This window comes from Propithecus coquereli, unplaced genomic scaffold, assembly GCF_000956105.1.
Source record: "Propithecus coquereli isolate 6110/MARCELLA unplaced genomic scaffold, Pcoq_1.0 Scaffold7, whole genome shotgun sequence".
In the NCBI taxonomy this organism is placed as follows: Eukaryota; Metazoa; Chordata; class Mammalia; order Primates; family Indriidae; genus Propithecus; species Propithecus coquereli.
In genome coordinates this window covers 15,773,931-15,794,120 of record NW_012153062.1, presented here as the reverse complement: position 1 = coordinate 15,794,120, position 20,190 = coordinate 15,773,931, and positions in this window count along the sequence as shown.

Here is a 20,190-nt window from a genome sequence, read left to right as displayed (position 1 = left end):
TGTTCCCTTTACCATTATATAATGACCATCTTTGTCTTTCCTTCCTTTTATTGATTTGAAGACTAAGTTATCTGATATGACAACTGCTATACCAGCTTTCTTTTAGTTTCCATTTGCATGGAATGTTGTTTTCCATCCCTTCACCTTGAGTCTGAATGAGTCCCTGTGGGTTAGATGTGTTTCCTGAAGATAGCAGATACTTGGCTTGTGTATATTTATCCATTTGGCCAGCCTATGTCTCTTCAGTGGGCAGTTCAAGCCATTCTTATTTACCGAAAGAATTGATAAGTGGGGTGGATTTCTGTTCATCCTGTTGAGTAGAACTTTATTGTTTTGTTTTATCTCTTGAGCCATTGTGGTATCTGGCCTTTGACATTTAGCCTTTGGATGATTTTACACTGGTGAGTGTCTACTGTGCTGATCCATGTGTAATGCAGTTCTGAAAACTTCCTGCAGGGCAGGTCTTGTCCTGACAAATTCCCTCAGTGTTTGCTTATCTGAGAAAGACTTTTTATTTCCCCCTCATATTTGAAACTTAGTATTGCAGGGTACAAAATTCTAGACTGGGCATTATTCTGTTTGAGAAGACTGAAAATGGGGCCCCAATCCCTTCTAGTTTGTAAGTTCTCAACTGGGAAGTCTGCAGTTGATGGGTTTTTCTTCGTAAGTTAACTGTTGCGTTCACCTTATGGCTTGTAGGAGGGCCTCTTTTGTGCTTATTTTGGCCATCTGATGACTATTTTTCTCTTTGTGATGAATCTCTCAGGAGTCCTTTGAGCTTCTTGTACCTGGATATCTAGATTTCTAGCAAGGCCAGAGAAATTTTTCTCCATTATTCCCTCAAATAGATTATTCGACCCTTGGGTATGTTCTTCTTCACCCTCAGGGATACCTATAATTCATATGTTAGTCCTCTTGACATAATTCCATATTTCTTGTAGAGTTTGCTCTTTTATTTTGGTGCTCTATCTGCTGTGACTGACTTGTTGAATTGAAAGGTGTGGTCTTCAAGCTCTGAGATTCTTTTTTCTGCTTGATCTAACCTATTCTTAAGGCTTTCCACTGTGTTTTGTAATTCCTTGAATTAATTTTTTATTTCCAGTTCTGTTTGATTTTTCTTTAATATTTCTATTTATTTGTTGAAGTTTTAATTCATTTCCCGCACTGTTTTTGTGGTTTCTTTGTGTTAGCTTTCCATTTTATCTTGCAATTCATTGAGCTTCCTTACAATTCATGTTTGAAATTCTTCATCTGTCATTTTAATGTTCTGATTTTGGTTGGTATCCATTGCTAGAGAGCTGGTGCCCCTTTTTGGGGGTGTCTTTTTGCTTTGATTCTTCATACTTCCGGAGTTCTTGTGCTGATTCTTTCTCACCTGGATCAACTGTTGCTTCTTACTTATCGATTTTCTTTTGTTTGGATACTGACATGCCCAGTTTAATATCTCAGCCAGTAGGTGATGCTTGTTGGTGAGAATCAACTACACTCTGTATGATGAGTCAGTAAATGCAGTAAAAGGACATGCAAATTGACCTCCCTGTCAGTAGATGGCGCTTGCCAGGAGGAACAAGCTGCAATGTTGTTTTGAGTCCTGTGACCAGCTCTATTTCCTCAGGAGAAGCACTCTAATGCCCCCGGTGGGGGGTGGGAACCTGGAACTTCTAGGTGTGTCCTTATCCTCTACCTCAGCAGGAGAGGGTTTGGGAGTGAGGCTGGGCAGGACTGGGATGGGCGAGACTTTCCTTGAGTGCCACAAATGCTTTTAGCAGAAGTCAAAGATCTGTTCTCTGCCTCTTGGCAAAGCTGCCAGGTGGGGCTGAAGTGGCCCCACTCAACCAGAATGTCTGAATGTGGAGAAGAGGTTGTCTGAGAATGGCAGTCTGGCAATATGGAGCAGGCCTCACTCATTTCCACTCTCACCTTCTTCTGGGCCTCTGCCAATAGGCGGGACCTCGAGCTAGCTGAGATCCTCCACAACTATGATGCGGCCTGGGAGGTTCCCTGCCCAGGATACCAGCCTGAGCTGGAGACTCAGCCCTCCCATGGGCTAGGACATGCCACAGCTAGGACCCACTCTGCGCTTTCACCCCTCATCTGCCCCTGCAGGCATCCCCCCCTCACAAGACTAATTCACAAATATCCCTTCTATGTCCCTGGCCATGAGATGGAGACCTTAGGGTCCAGGATCTGGCCTGCAGATCCATCCCCTGGGCCCCAGAGATCAAACCTGGTGCATTTTTAATGTAAATTATACCACTAAATTTGATTTACAATGTAAAAAAAATGAACAAATCATCCTATCAACAAATAAACAAAAAATTCATTTAGGTCCTTGAAAACCAAGCTAAGCAACTAATTCATGGGCTTTCACCTCAGCTTTATTTTGTCAGCATGCTTTGTAGAATTCTAAATCAACAGGCTGAAAGTGAATATCGTGAAAGATACAGATACTCCAAAGAAAATGTTTCCCATTGGTCACAAACCATACTTGATGTGAGTAGACACATTATTGCAAATTTAACCCCAGGTAAAAACAAGTTAAAGAACAAATTATTTTGATGTTATATCAAAGGTACTCAAGCAATCATTCAATTATTTATGCAGTATTTATTAAGTGCTTATTCTATGCCAGGCAGAAATATACGTGCTGTTTGTTCTTGAGAATTCACAAAATAGAGGCTGAAAAATAAAAAAAAAAAAAACTACAATGCAATTCAATAGAGATAAAGAAGTTTTCCTGAGGATAGTGAAGAACAAGTATGGAAAACATGCAGGTATTTTCATATATGACTTTTACTATATCCACAATATTGCTCTAAAAATACCTCCCAGAGATAGAAATATCAGACTTTAGTAAAAATTTTGTAAATTAAGAAGACATTTGCTAAGTGCAATATAAATGTTTTATCATTTGAAAATATGAGTGGGGAGAGGAGGAGGTAGGAAAAATAACTATGGGATACAATGCACACTACTCGAGTGATGGGTGCACTGAAAGCCTAGACTTCACCACTATACAACATATAGATGCAACGGAATTCAACTTATACTCCCTAAATCTATTAAAATAAAACAAATTTTAAAAAGAAAATCTTAGAGATGTCTGAATAAATTATTTACATGTTTTCTAGATATCTATATGAGTTGCAATATTTGTAGTTTCATTTTAAGATATTTTTACCTCTATTGAATAAACATGGTATAAAACAATTCTGTGAAGTTCAAAAAAACATGTGTATGAGATGTTTTCTTGGAACATCTAAAAAATTCATACATATATTTATATATAATATGTATAATATGTATAAAACTGACTGTAGTGATCACCACAGGTGGTGTGGAGGCCTTAATGACTTGGTAGATGTGTTGTTTCCTTTTTTCTTGTTATCAATTAGGGTGTGGAAAAATGTTGAAGTTTTCACCTTCTATATTTTTCTTTTTCTCATTGAAGAATATCTATGCTAGGCAGTTCCTCTCTCCCCTCAATTATTCTCACTGGCACACATACCAATTGAAGGCTTTCCACTACATTTAGTCTATTTGAGTGATTCTAGAGGGCTGTGTGTGTGTCTATTGTTCCTATGAATTATTGTACTCAATGTAATAAAAAGTTACTGATCAAACTGAAAGATCCATCATGACGGGGAAACAGCTCACTGGATTAACAAAGAACTGAACTGGCATTTTAAGTACTAATTCTAATTTGCAATTGACCTCAATTTCATCAGATTTCTTCCACACGTCGACCTCAGGAAGAGCATATATAATCAAAATATACTACAGGGTATAAAAATATGAGATTGTAAGAATTTTTCAAGCATAGTGTTTAATACCAATCTTTAATAATATTAGTGGTAGGTAAAATATTTCAGGATTTGTGACTGAGAAACCAGGTGTGCATTTCGAAAGACTCATGATGACATTTATAAGAAAGACCCTTAGGTATGAACAAGAAACCATTTCTTAGGCATTAGCTAAAATCTAAAATTAAGAAAATACAGTCATTTTGAAAGGCAGGATCATTTATGATAGCATTCCCCTTTAGGTCACTGAGAAGAAACAAATCATGTATGTTGTACATCTTTCAAGTAAACTCCTCATGTTATCACTGAGATTTAGGAGATGAAAAATGATTGCAGTTGCCAGGTGGGAATGTGGAAGGTAAACTATTCATAATTTTACCTCACCTAGCTAAAAGGCAGTGGAACTTGGTTTTATATGATTGCTAAGATTTCCTTACAAGATTAACACACTTTGTATCTTCGGTTGTATCTGTACGTTCTTTGTGTTTTAAAACTTAGGTCTAAATCTTTTAAAATGTTAGTTCTTAGAGGAAATATCACAAATGTTGGCCTTGATGAGTGTTAGTCTTTATAGGGACATTAGTTATCTTAACCATTTGAATGTATGTTGCAGTTATATTACTGCTTTACCCCGAATACTTTACTGTTATTTTCTAAAAACTAAGAGCACTGTGCTATAATAAATTCAATTATCAAAACCAGAGAATTAACATTAATATAGTATTAGTATTTAATCCATAGTTTTTGTTTAAATTTTATGAATACTATGAATCATGTGCTTTATAGCAAAATATTTTTCTAATCCATCCTCAATTCTAGTGGGTCACATGTTGCATGTAATTGTCATGTCTTTTTAATTTGGACCACTTCCTCAACTGTTCTTTGTATTTCATGATCTTGACATTTTTGAAACCTATGGGTCATTTATTTTATAGAATGTCTCTCAATTTGGCTTTGTCTAGTGTTTCCTCGTGATTAGATTCAGGATATGCATTTCTAGCAGAAATACAATGGAAGTGATGTTCTGTCCTTCTCTGGGCATCATATCAGAAGGCATATGACATCTAGTTATCCCATTACTAGTAATGTTGACTTCAGTCACTTGGTTAAAATGGTGTCTGCCAGGTTTGCTCCACTATTTTATTCTCCAAAATAAAGTTACTATTTTTCCCTTTGCGATTAATATGTATCTTGTGGGGAGATACTTTGGGACTAAGTAAATTTCTCATTATTCATTTAACTCTCACCTGCTAATTTTAGCATTTATTTATAATTTTTGCTTGAGATAATTACTACTATAGTGGTTGTCAATGACTAATTTTTAAATTTTATTTCTGCTAAATTTATCAGATGACATTTATTCCAAGAATTTTCCTTCCTCCCCCTTTAATTATTTATATCAGTGTGACCCGATGGATTCCTATTTTATTCTATGTGTTTATAAAACACTACAAACATTGCTTATTTTGATGCTTAAAATGATCCAGGTCTGACCATTGGGAATTCCATCAATCTGACTTACATGTTCTTCTGATACAGCCCTATCATTCTTTGAGCAATTGCTTATTTTCTGGCACACAAAGATATCCCAGGTTTATTTCTAATATTCTAGCCCCAGCCATGGAATTAAGATTTCTCCAAAGAGCTCTCTTTCTTCTTAGCAGATATTAGTATTTAAAAGCAAGTTCTGGGTTCTAGGTGCCAGAGAATTTTAAATGATTTTAACCAATCTCATGTGGGCTCACATGACAGGTAGAATTTCTAGGAGTCTCAGTTAGAGACCAAGTCCATGCCCACTTGTCAACTCATTTTCATGGGACTATCCTGAGTGCATGGAGAGCACACCATTTACATTATGGTAAATATTGGTGGCAGGTAAGGATCAAGAGAGGGATCAGTGTTGAGCCTTTGCCCAAGTATGACATAGCCATCCCCTGAAGGCATGGTACAGGGCATAGAGCTAAGAGAAATCCACCAGAGGCGGTCTGTGCTTTCACCTACAGAATTATGGCAATGGGCAGGAGAACTGAAAGAAATCCTCCAAGACTCTCTGGATTTTCATCTACGTAAGGCTGGGGCAGGGCAGAAAATCTATAGGAAATACTTCTAGGTGTTTTTTGGACCTGGAGTAGGATAGGTCTTCTTGAGCTCTAGCTACAATCACACCTGAATTCAGCCATTTGACCCAAACTAACATCAAAGGGAGTAGAAGAATTGCACAGCTGAACACCATCCAAATTCCTGACCAAGAGGATGTGGAGAATCAATAAATCATTACTGTTTTCAGCTGCTAACTTTTTTCCTGAAGCAGATACTTATCTATAGAAATGAAATTATATGGTTAAGATTCTTATATTGCTCATGAAGAGGACATATTGATTGTACTAACATAAAGGTGAATGTTTTAGTCTTTAAGTAACTGTTAAAACTACAAAGAATTTTAACCAAAAAATTAATAGAGGAGATAAAATGAAATCCTGAACAATTCCCAATTAATTCAAAAGGGGGCAGGAAAGGATGAATACATAAAGAATAAATGGGACAAAAAGGAAAAAAGAATGCCCGCCAAGATGGCAGGTTTAAAAACAAATATTAATTAATACGATAAAAATTAATGACCTAAACACTCAATTGGACCCAGAGAATGTCAGATTAGAGAAGAGAGAAGGAACTATCTAGATTCTGTTTATAAGAAATAGATGTAAATGATAAAAAGAAATACATCATTTAAACATGTCAAATAAAGCTAATGCAATAATTTGTTGGAAATTTCTAGTCTGAAATTTTAAAAAGAAGATAGGCCAACAATTAATATGCTAAGTATCCAACTTAAGAAGTTTGAGAAAAAAAATTCTGGAGAATATAGAAGGGAGAAAATAATAAAATAGAAAATAAAAGTATATTACAGAGGATACCAAATAGAGTTCTTCGAACAACTAAAAAACAAACAAACAAATTACAATCTCTGTAAGATTGATTTGATTGAAAAGAAATAGATAGAGGGCAAAAATAGCAATATTAAGAATGGAAAGGGGGCAAACTAAGAGAAGGCAAACAATTTCAAAAAGGGAGAAATACTGTGAACCTCTTTTGTAAATTCATTTGACAAGTGAGGTGAAATAAAAATTTTATAAAACATTATGCATAACTAAGTTGACTCAAGAAGATACAGAAAACTTTAAAGCACTTGTAACCATCACATAAATTCAATCACTCACTTAAAATCTAACTTCCAAAATAAATTTATCTGAGATATATAAACCTATAATAGCAATTACGGGAATGTGACCATTGGCACAGGGATAGAGAAGGAAATCTATGAAACAAAACAAAGAATCCTACAACTGACCCCTTAATAAAGCAGCACTGAAAGTGAGTAGAACAAGCAGTTGAGCTTCCAGGGCAGACTGGCTAGCATATGCAGCGGAAAGACCGAGTTTTATTATACATCAGACAAGATGGATTGGTGTCCTAAGCAACATTGGGCAAACCCCAGTTTCATTTCCTCTAGTCTTTTCAGTTATAAAATTGGATAATAAAACCCAGCGTGCAGTCTGTTTATTATATATTGAATGAAAAGGTCTGGGAAAAAATAAGTACTTAGCACATTCGTAAATAAGTAGTGTTACTATTCTCCTTCAACTGAGATACCCACACATTAAAGAGAAGAATGCTGGGTTAAAGAGAGGTAGGTAAGAAAAAAGAGACAATTCACATTTACTACTATGTTCTTTCCTTATCTATTTTTTTCTTCTTTTATGCTTTCGTCAGTGTAACTGATTTAAAAACGTCAAAACTGGCAAAGCAAGGTAGATTTGGTCAGTAAGAATATAACTAGTTTTCTCTCTGCATCCTTTTTAAATTTTTTCCTTCCTTCCTTCCTTCCTTCCTGACTGCTATCATTTTCATGAAAAACATGTAGCAAGGTGTGTTTCGAAAGCATGCCTTAGGTAAGGGACAGAGGGACTTTGAGAAGTCTCATAGTCATTGTACAATCCAGGAAGCTGTTTTATCGCCCACTTCTTTGCATGTTAAAATATTCCCAGTTGAGAGTTAGGATAATAACTTACAACAACTATTTTAATTAATTAATTTTTTGTTTGGATTTTTAAAAATTGTGTCTTTTGTTTTAAAAGCCACAGGGCATAGGCAGATTGTAAAATATCATTAATTAAAGATTCTAAACAACCAGCAATAACATTAGTAAAATGAAGAGAGGAAATTGAGCTTTCAGGAAAACACTGTACTCAGTAGACAAACTATCTTGTCCATTAAGATCAAGATCAGAAATTGTCAACTTGCTTAAAATTCAATACTGGATACCTATAAGTGTGTCAGGGAAGCCTATGCAACAATGTTAGATTTCTGAGCTATTCAGCTATTCTTGAAGTCCTAAGAATGCCAAATGCTAACGTGCCACATTTTGACAGAGTTACGGAGACCCCGAATTAACCTTATAAAAATATTCCTGTTTCTTTATGACAGGGATAGATTTGACATCTTGTGCTTACTATTATCTGTCTCGCGAGTGTTTCAGCTCTGTGAACTTTTTCTAACAAGATGAAGCAGGGAGTTTTCAGAATACATCCAAATTATATGCAATAATGTTTGCTTTTGTGACTAGTAGATATGACATTTCTGCCAGGCAGTTTAATATGCCATGGTGAGATTAATGAGCAGACATCTAATAAGCTTATTATTATGTTCTTCTTTGGGTTAACAAAATGGAGCAATAGTTCAGTGATATATCGCAACATTTTTTTTTTCACATTAATTCACCTTCTCATTTTCATTCCTACTCAGTGTCCCTTTCTCTGTCAATTCTAACTTAATACATAGAGAATGAAGAAAAAAAGAAAAAAGGAAATTTACATGTATTTTGTACTTCCTGTATACCGGAAGCTATGCTCCTTTCCCCTTTGTTATCTCATTCAATCCCTAAAAGAGCCTTAGAAGATGGTCTGCGTAGTCTTCGTCATACCAATGAACTGAAGTAAGACTCAGAGAGGTTATGTCACTCCCCAATGCCACACAGCAAATAAACCGCTCAGTGGGGATTTGAGTCTCAGATTGCAAAACTGCAAAGCCTAAGCAAAATATTTAACAGTCACTCATTTTACACTTCCCATTTATTGTATGATATCATATAGTATCTCAAACAATTTCTATGGTATCTGATTCTGACTTTGCATATGAGAAAACTTTAAGTAAAGAATAATAAATAGCTCATACTTCTCTGTGGCAAGCCAGGTTTATCCTCTAACAGTAAACCTTTGCATCTGATAGTGTAAGTAGTATCTTTATTTTGAAGATGAGGATCAAGAGGTATCAAAAGGATGAGAAACTTACCAAAGGTTACACAGATAGTAAACATTAACATTTGATGTTTTGTCTGTTGTGTTATACACTGCTTTCACTATGTAATGTAGCAGAGAGAGAGTTTAAAAAGTGGACAAGAACTTTAACAGTTTTCATTTCCATTCACATTATTTTAATTATCATTTTTCTGATAAGATATATAATATGTCGGCACCTAGGCAGGGTGGCTCAGAATTACTATAAACTTCTAGTCACACAGAGTATCAGGATGTCTGGTATTTTTTTCTAGAATTAAGATCACGTTTGAAGTTAGAAGGAAATTGCAAATTCAGGTAGGCTAACTAAGGCAAAGGGGTAAATAAAAAATAACTCCACTAAAAAACTGACCTGATGCCAGAAAGAGAGTTCCATATTTTAGATTTTGAGATTGTTTCCAGAACCAAGCAAATGGAAGCAGGTGCAATCTTGGTAATAACAAAATAATTATTTAAAAATTATTTTAAAAGTTATTCTGGATAAAACTAATACTTTCCACATTATAAATATAAAAGAAATTATGATTTACCTAATAACCCCAACAACTAATGATAAATACCATTAATATTTTGGTGGGTTTTTTTCCTTTTTTTTCCCCTTTTATTTTCTATGTGCAATTTACAGTGGTGAAATTATATTGAAATTTGTTCTTTTGTCTCATGCTTTTTTTCAATTAATGTTCTAACATATGGATTTCCCTGTTGGTTTCATTATCTAATTCTGCATAACAAATTACCTCAAAACTCAGTGGCTTAAAACAATAAAAAAAAAAAAGAAATGTTTTCCTCAAGTCTCTGCAAATTAGGAATCCTTAGCTTAGCTGGGTGGTTCTGGTTCGGGGCTCTCTTGAGGTTACAGTCAAGATATCAGCCAGGACTGCAGTCATTTGGCACCTTCACTGAGATGAAGATCTGCTTCCAAGATGGCCCACTGACAGAGCTGCTGGCAAGAAGCCTCAGTTCCTCACTGGCTATTGGTGAGATGCCTCAGTTTTGCCCTATGTGGATCCCTCTGTTGGGCTACTCAAGTGTCATGGTGGCATGACAGCTGGCTTTCTTCAGAGAGTATAATCAGAGTGCAGAGATCAAAGCTGCAGTGTCTTTTATGATCTAGCCTCAGAAGTCACATGTCATTATTTCTGTACTAACCTTTGGGTTACGTAAATCAGCTCTATTCAACACGGGAGGGTGCCCACATAAGAGCGTGACTATCGAGATACAGAGATCATTGTGGCCCAACTTGGAGACTGGCTACCACGTTATTATTAATAATTTTTAAAATACTTTAATATGGTGATATAAAAGACTGTTCCTCTTTTTCTAGCAAATGGCTTCTCAAGCATACAGCCGAAAACAGAGAATGGTAAATATGTGCCATTCTTAGATAAAGTAACACTCAGATCTTGCCAACAGACGCTTGTCTCCCACAAGTCCTCTGAGAATTGTCATTTCACATGACTGAACCACTGTGTGCTATCCTTATGCCCCATTATTTTCTGGGACCACCGCATTATCCTCTAGTGTATTGCCCCCAGGGGGCAACCAAAGAGGAGATGGGGCAGGATCTTTGTCCTCAGGGTCTGTTGGGTCTCAATGCATCCCTGGCAACTGCTTAGAGAACAACAAACAGAAAAACAAACAAACAACCAAACAAAAAACTTCACTTCATCTATTTCTCTTTTCCTTGTCCTAACCCCCTCAAGACAAGAGAAATAAATTCAAGACGAGGAAGGCTGGGTGTGAAACTAAACCAACATCTGTATGTGGGCATTGTCTGGAAGTGTTCAGTGAAATCACAAATGATATCCAAATATTATGTATAAACAGATACTGGAACTTATTCTGGGAAAGAAGAATACGTTGTCACTCTGTTGCTTTGAAATCCTGAATTGGAACATCTTGGACGGTGAAGATATGAAAGGAGGACCTCAGAGAATTTATACACATAGTCATAAGGAAATATTTCCCCTTTAAATTCTTCTCCCAACACTTTCTCTGTAGCGAATCACTTGGCAACCCTCTGAACATCGAGCAAGAAACAGACATCATGGTATCTGTTTGAGATATATTAGCTTTGATCCATTTCATAAACTTGTGTTGATCAATGAACCACAGAAATTTAGGTTTATTTTTGCAGAGAGAGCTGAAGAGACATTAGAGTCAAGGTCAATTAGGAAATAGTACACACTGTTAATTATAACTATTCAATCAAAACTGTGGACTTGTTAAAGGTACCTAGTTTGAGGCAAGGTTGCAGTAAGGAGCAGTATAGGGATGAATTCATGAATCTTAGGGTCAGGGCCTTGGTAATTAAACTTTTGGTTCCTGAATCATGATTCTGGTGATAACTTGGTTGTCTTACATTTCAAAATTAGTTTCTTCTTTTTTATCAGAATGTTAACACATGCATGCCAACATTCAATAGAGATCCACAAATGACTTTCACCCCAGAAATCAAGAGACATCAGTGAGTACAAGGTGAATGGGAAACTACAGACAAGTCATGAAATATTGAGATCAGCTGTTTTTTATTTCATTAAATTTTCTACCTCTTTACTTTTTCCTTTTTGAAGTTTTTCTAAATCAAACTTGTAGAACATTTTCCTGAAACAGATAAAGCAATAATATTAATTATGATCAGTAGTATAATGCTAACTATATGCTGGTCACTGTTCCAGTTGCTTCACATATATTATCTCATTTAATCTGTCCAAAGTTCCATGATTTTTAACCCAATTTTATAGATGAAGAAACTCAGGCATAGAGCGATTAAGTTGCACAAGATTCAAACAGCTGGTAAGGAGTGGAGCTAGGATTGAAGAGGTGGGAGACTCTGGGTCCAGAGTCCACCATCTTAAGCTCCCTTGTATGCTACTTCCCAATCATAGAAAAAGTGAAACAAATCAAACATGTAGAGTTTTGGGGACCTAACTCATGCAATGACAGGCAAACTGGTCATAGTAGCCAAATAGTAAATGCCTTACTCTGCCACATTTAGAATGTTTAGAAACACTTTGGAGAAAAATTATGTCTTTTAGGCAAATAGTGATATATAAGTGCATAACGTCTTTCTACTGGAGAGAGATCAACATCTGTAAACATTGGTACTCTCTGTTGCCCTCCCAGCCTGCATACCTAGTGGCAGAAGAGGGTTTACTCTAAAATGAAAGAATTCTTAAACTAAAAATAGTTCATTTTTTCCATTATATCTTTTTGCATGAAGTCACCAATTTGAAGATGAATGTCTTTTTGTTTTTGTTGCAGCAGCCTAAGGAAATTTCAGTACTAGACAGTACTTCGATTTGTCTTGCCCCAGACTCTGAACTTGCAAATGAGGGCAAATATACAAATCATTACGTTTAAGAGAAGACAGATCTCTTATCAGTGTCAGAAAAAAATGGAAACTAAAAGCTCATAAAAATGCTAATGATCCTATCTTTCCCAAATGCTCTGGTATAGTACAAAGTTTCTTTTTGATAACACTATATAATGCTCTCCTCCCTCTTGCCTGTTAATCTCCATTTCTCAATGTGAACTTGGAGCAAATAACATAAATCTATAAAAAGATACTCTTCCAAATATAATAGTTAGATAGTAATGTGATTGTTGGGCAAAGTAGCATGCTTTGCTCGTTGGCAGTGAACTCACAACTGAATGCTCCTCTGTCCTAGCTCTTCCCTCACCCCCACTACTGCTTTCCAGCAGCAGTGCCTGAGAGCCTGCTGGGCTTGTGCTGCAGAACGGAGGCCACTCTCCAAGCACCTCCATTAGTTTCTGTCCTTTGCTTTTAATTGAGTTCCTGCAGTCATTCCCTAAATAACAGACATGGGGAATTGGTTTTTCTGATTGTGAGGCTGTTGTCGCCCCTATAGTTATAAGCCTGGGTTTGCTTAAATGAATAAACAGGGCCTGGTGGATGGAGGCTACCATATCCATGGAGAAGAAATCTATGGCTTCATCATTTACAAACAGACTAGTTCTACCTGTTGTTTGAGTATAATCCATTGACTGAAGTCAAAAAACATAATACAAAGTAATCAGAGGTACATAATGAACTCTGAAGCAATGGAAAGCCATGGGATAATTTTTATTGATTCTTAGCAATAAGCCTTTTCCCTAGGTAACAGATATTGTCTTGTTCCAGGAGTTACAGAAATTTATTAATCCACAATTAGCCTATTTTTTTTAGCATAACCTCTAATCCAATAACCAGAATGAACTGATTTATTTCTAAACCAGGTGATAAAATGAAGTACCTGCTTACAAATAATAAAAAGCTTCTGTTTAAGGATGTTTTTGACCTGCTTTTATCCCATAATTAAAATTTTTTTAAAAATCTGTCAACTACATTTTAAAAGGCTATGAAAATATGATAGCAGCATAGTAATTACATTGCAGATGATGTGATATTTCATTGCAAAATTGAATGAAGAGTTCTATTATATTTGAACTTCATAGTTTTGCTTTTGTTAAATTTTTGTTTTGAAAAAGGACTTACTGCAAAATAGCATAGCAATTAAAAAATACTGTATCTCGTTTTGTTATAGTTCCAAAAGATCATTTGTGGCCTTAATAAAAAAGCAGTTTTACATGAATATATGATTCTAATTTTGTAGAATCTTTTTTTCCTTGTCCTGTTTTTAAAATCAGAAAAACAGATCAGAGAAGAGCAATTGACTTGTCCTAATTAAAGCTGCCCTAAATGAAATTTAGTTGGTGATTTAAATTTTCAAGTATTAAGACAAATTCAACAAACTCCTAAAATGAAACCTAGTAGAAATATGGCTACTGTGACTAAAATTTTTTAGTCGTAATATTAAATATTGCTTTATATTGTCAACACTTGGCATTCTGTACACTGTCACATTCCTTCTGTTCTTTGACTGAGGCAATGACTTCCTTGCTTTTTTTTTTTTTTTTGTGCTGCTGGGTCATATTTTTCCCATTTATCTGTTTTTTCTTAATTTCCTAAAGACTCTCTTCACTTCCTTTCTGAAGCTACAAAAACAGAGCTTGTTTTTTTGCTCTGTGATCGACCTAGTCTTATATATTGGACAGACAGCTGTGAACATTAAAGGTAGAGGTAGTACAGATTTCGTTTTTATCTGAACACTATTCTTGTAAGCTAAGGATGTGTTTGTAATGAAATCAGGTGGCCTCAGTTGAGAAACTTACCTGGATATAGGGTTGGCTAACAGAACAAAACAAAATGACAAGCTACAGCTTGCATTTAGCAAGTATCCGGTGTTTGGAGAAGTAACATAGAAGATTATGATGGGATGAGAAATTTGAGGTCAGGCATGAGGTGGCATCAGCTTGCTGGCGTTCAGGCCATTCTGTGGAAGACAGTGGTAACCAGTGTTCATAAGGGCTCCCAAAGATTTCAAACTCCTGTTTTTCATGCATTGTATAGTTCCCTTCAACATCGTACCAGGGCTGGTCTGTGTGACCAGTACAAAATGGTGCAAGTGATGGTGTTTTACCCCTTTTGCACTGCTGTAAAAGAATACCTGAGGCTGGGTATTATAAAGAAAAGAGGTTTATTTGGCTCACAGTTCTGCATGCTGTACAAGAAGAATGGTGCCATCATCTGCTTCTGGTGAGGGCTCCAGGGAGCTTCCAATCAAGGCAGAAGGTGAAGGAGAAGCAGGTGTGTCACATGGCGAGAGAGAGAGGAGGCGATGCCCAACTCTTGCATGAACCCCTAGAGCAAGGACTCATTCATTACTGTAGGGAGGGCACCAAGCCATTCATAAGGGTTCTTCTTCAATGACCCAAACTACCTCCCACTCGGCCCCACTTCCAACATTAGAGATCCAATTTCAGAATGAGATTTGGAAGGGACAAATAGCCAAAGCATATCAGATGATATTCACTTCTGAGGTTAGGTTATAAAAGACAATCCTTCTGTTTCTCTCTCAAATCACTTCCTTTAGGGAAAGCAAACTGCCATATGATGAGATCTTACACAGAGGCCCACATGGTGAGGCACTGAGGCCGCTTGGCTGATAGCTACGTGAGTAAGTATAGAAGCAGATTCTCCAGTCTGAGCAAACCTTCAGATGACTATAGCTCCTGCTGACATCTTGATCACAATTTCATGAGAGAGAATCACACTACTTGTACACTCCTGGACTCCTAACCCTAAGGAACCGTATGAGCTAATAAATACTTGTTATTTTAAGCTGCTAAATTTGGGGCAATTTGTTACAGCACAAGAAATAGGTAATATCTTGTGAACAGGACAGTGCCCTAGTCCACCAACGAAGTGAACTGTGCCCAGGGCAACAATCAGTGAAAAAGAGACACAGAGTCACAGATCGGGCTTCATGTCCTACAATGGAACCAACACGTAAGAGTTGCTAAATTAGTCTCTGTAAACATGTAAACTCATTTGGGTTAACTAAAAACAGTTTAATAAGGAAAGTTTATATTCTCATTTTTACACACGAAGAAAGCAAGTCTCATATCCTCAGTTAACTCTAAGATCATATAGATGTCAAGTGGCAGAGCTAAAAATTCAAAAATTCAAACTCAGTTCTGTTTAACTTGAAAGACCACATTCTTAAACTGCTGTAGTTTGTGCCTCTGAGAGTCGTTAGGATATATTGAGCCCCAGTGTGCGCCCATTACTAGGCTTTCTCTCTTTCTTTCTCTAGTTAAAAAAAAAAAAAAAATCTTTAATCTTCTCTAATCCTAAAACCCCCTGCACGGTAGGTATTACTTCTGTAAATAAATAAATGGAAAGGGCCTTTTTAGAGTGCAAATATTAACATCAAAAAAGGAATGATTTTAAGAATTCATCTTATTCCTCGTATTCTCCCTTAAGAATACCTCCCAGCTACATACTTATTTTGTTATTTCTCCAAATTGAAGACTCTCATGCTGCTGTTAACAGGTTTATCAGAAGGATTATTTCCTTTTCTGAATCATTCGCTCTGCTCGTCCTTTCCCTTTGCTTGGATAATGAAACATTGCCTGCGTGTCGTCTCTGTAAATATACATTTGAGAGAAGAGGAGAGCAAAACTTCTAAATGTGCCTGAGAAAATTTAGATGAGAAACTCTAAATAAGTCATGTCCTAGCATCGAAGTACAGTATCAGAGAGATGTTCTTAACACCAGGAAACTGATTATCAGTATTGAAATAGGTAATAAAAGTAAGAAAAACACTTACACGTGGATTCAATTGATGATTGCTACTGACATTTTATTTTAGAACACACTTGCTATTCAGGTGTGACTGTTTAGTGCTGGAACCTAGCGAAAACACAGGCCATTTTATAAGGAAGTTCATCTTAAGGGACAGAGATTAAGTATGTCTTCTATCCCATCAATTTTTTTTTTTGAAAACTCTACGTCTGTTAAAAACAGATATTTGGCAGAGCCTACAAATGTTTAAGTTAAAAGAGATGTAAGGTGAAAAAGATCCCCCTGTATTGTATTAACTTTATGAGGAACTGCTTCACATTCCTCTCAGTGTGGAGATATTACTTGGCGATACAACACACACACACACACACACACACACACACACACACACACACACACACTCTTCTTATTCCTCTTCCTTTTTCTCTCTTAACTTTAGAAGTAGTTGGCTCTATTCCCCCAAAGTACACAAAGAAGAGACCCTCACAAATTATCAACACCCGGAATAGATTTTCTCTTGGCTATGTTCAAATAGGCATCTTTACTCTGAATAGGGAAATAGATCATACCCTTACGCTGCCTGACTTCAACATTTACTTGGTATTAACCCAGTTTCCTTAATTTCAGTGTCTAAGAATTAGATACTTTGCGTATCAAGATCATTTCACCTCTAAAGTAAAAGTGACCTTCTGTTTTCAAATTTTTCTTCCTTTCTACAGTAGATAATGGATCCATGCCGCCTTAAATTTTAATAACTTCAGAGGCACATGTGCTGGAAGCAAAAGTAAATGGTTTGAGAAAGCACCACAGTAATATTCCTACATCCAGTCTTCAATACTATCAGTGTTAACTCTGACTTATGTTTCATTTTAATTTCCCAAGTTAGGATATTCTCGGTTGATGTTGAATGAGTCTAACCCCCTAACTCTTGATCCTGCTCCCAAGCTCACCCTGAGAACGTATTTTTGATGAGTCAATAGTTATTTATAGCTTGCTTAGTCATTAGTACCACCAAAGTTATCAAAATGTAAAGTTGGTTGAGAACTTAATAAAAATCCTGAATATCTCAGGGTAACATACTTTGGGCCACCTTAGGGAAAGAAAACATGCTCCAATTGAGGAAATGGAAAAATTAGTCCAAGAAGTGATAGAATCATCTAAAGGCATATTGGATTATAAGTTCTTCCAATGACATTTTAGGAGACAAACGAAACGATTATAGCAGCCAGTGGGGTTGATGGTAATGTTGTCATAAAGTTACTATTAATGACTCAGGTACAAGTGAATCTTTGATCTCTATACTTTTCTACAATTTTTTCGTAATACTACATACTTTTCTCTATATCCAAAATGAAAATTGCTCACATTCTGAAGTAGCTCTGCCAATATGCTCTGATAAAACTGTAGAACCCAGAACTGCCAATTCAACAAGTTTCAAGACTTGACAGCAGTTCTATAACTGGCCTGCTCTCCCATCTTGCAAACTGAATAAACTCTTTCAAATTGGCCAAACTGCTGTAATAGGATTTAAAATTAGCATTATCCACAACACCATTTTGAAACCTAAAATTTGTCTGATTCTGTCATCCATTAACATTTCCTAACAGTCTTCTACTCTTTGTTCATGTCCTAATATTATCTGTGTGCATGTCTGAATCCACTGTAATATATTATAAGCTCCTTTGTATGTTAATCATCTGAATATTGTGCCTTGTAACCAACAGAGCATGTTATGCTGAAAATATGATAGAGCCCCACAGATAGCAAATGTAGATGCCTCTATAATTGTAAATCAGAAGTCATAATTCCATTTGTATTGCATCCATGTAAACGTTGCATACTTTCAATCAAAATAGAATGCTAAAATAAAAAACGTCTAGGAGAACTACAAAGCTTTCTTATAGGTTCAACATACTGTGTCCCAGGTCTCTGCCATTTTTATCACATTAAACATACTATTTACAAATAATGATTATGATGATAAATAGAGAGACAGATGGTAGACAGATAATACTTACATAGTACTTACTATGTGCCAAGTACTATTGTAGGTAAGTGCTTTACCAATATTAATTCTCATGACAACCCTATGAGGGAGGTACTGTGATTATATCCACTTAACAAATAAAGACATTGAGGCAGAGAACAGTTGGATAACTTGCCAAGGTCATGCAGATAGTAAATGGAGGACATCAGATTTTATCCTAGAGCCTATGAATTACATAACTATGCCATACTGATTAAAGACAAAATAGACTTGGAGTGGGTATCATCTCTCCTGTTTATCAGCTTCTTAGTTGTTAAGTGGCAGGTAGTCATTGTCTCTCATCTGCATAAAGGAAGCTCATAAGGCAAACTAGAGACAGAACAGGAGAAATATCACTTACTATTGGCTTTTTTCTTCTACATAAACAAAAAAACAAATACCCCAAATTTCCTTAATTCTGTGTTGTTATAGGGAACAATTACTGAGTTGGATCAAAGGGTTAGTGAAGTTGGAAAAAGAATTTCTTTTGGTAGAAGACTAACTAAAATGCTTTGCCCCTGTGCAAAATTTTTTTAACCTATGCTTATTTTCCCATTCATACTTTAAAATATATCTCTGACTATTCTCCTGACACCATAAAATCTAGTGTTTGGAATAGACAGATTAGGTAACTAACACCCCTTTAAGGAATGCATCCTGAGCAGAATGAATGCTCACCTGGGTGAGCCAACGCTTCCCTAGATTTCTGTAATACTTACTGTGGGAAAAATAAGAGATGCTATTAATAAACAAACAAACAAACCTACAAATGCTCAGGTATTTCATTAGGTGTAACCAAGACTAACCCTTGGGAGATGCAGAGAGTCTGGCTCGAGATTCAGACTAACTAGATTCTATTGATTATACTTTCGGTGTCCTCATTGTTGGGAAGGTGAGCAAAAGTTAATTAAGCATTTAGATCCATTTGCTTGGCTATAGGTGTGTTTATTATGCTCCAGCTGGATAGCACATTGTTTAGTGAGTACTGTCTTTGCATCCCTAAATCAATGTGTCTGTTAGACAAAACCCAATGATTTACCGGCTGTCGTTAATGCACTGAAAGGTCACATAAGCATTACATGAAGTATGCTCCGGGAGAAAGCTGATCCTTTCTGCAGGATGTCACATTAGGAGAGGAGCTTGTAAGAGCATACCTCCATTTCATACGGCATCTGACATCCACCCCAAGTGGCCACAGGACGCCTTTTCTCAGGAAGGATGCTGCTGTATTATCAAGTGATTTATGAACTCCATCTAGGATTTAGGCAGGAAATATCTTCTAATGCGAGAAAAACAGAGGCAGACTTTTCGAATTGATTTTAAAGCAATTAAATCAGATCAGAATACACTGTTTAGACCCACCACTTTAAAAATGAAATTAATAACTTCTTATTGACACATTCAACATTGTTTTAGGCACTGGGAATAGGATAGTAAACAATGCTTAATTAAGCATAAATTCTGCCCTCATAAACAGTTTTAAAACCAACCTGGACTGCAGACTATAAGAGTATCTGATTTTGTTTTCTATTTTTCTAAATATTTAATAGATGAAATTTTGTTTTTTAGTGAAGTAGATATTTTACAGGCATAGTATTGGGTCTGCTATATACATTGTTTTATTGTTTCACATAACCATTGGTTGTGGGTGTTGTTATCTTTATTTTACTAGAGAGCTGGTACTCAGTAAGGTTAGGTGACCTTTCCATAAAATTGTTGAGACCGGTACTTGAATATCATGGGCCTTGAACACCAAGTTTATTTCCATTACATTTATGACAGCAATTATATTTCTGCCTCCACATTCCTTTGTATCAAGGCCAAAGTAAAACTTGTTTACTTTTGTTATGTTTTTTC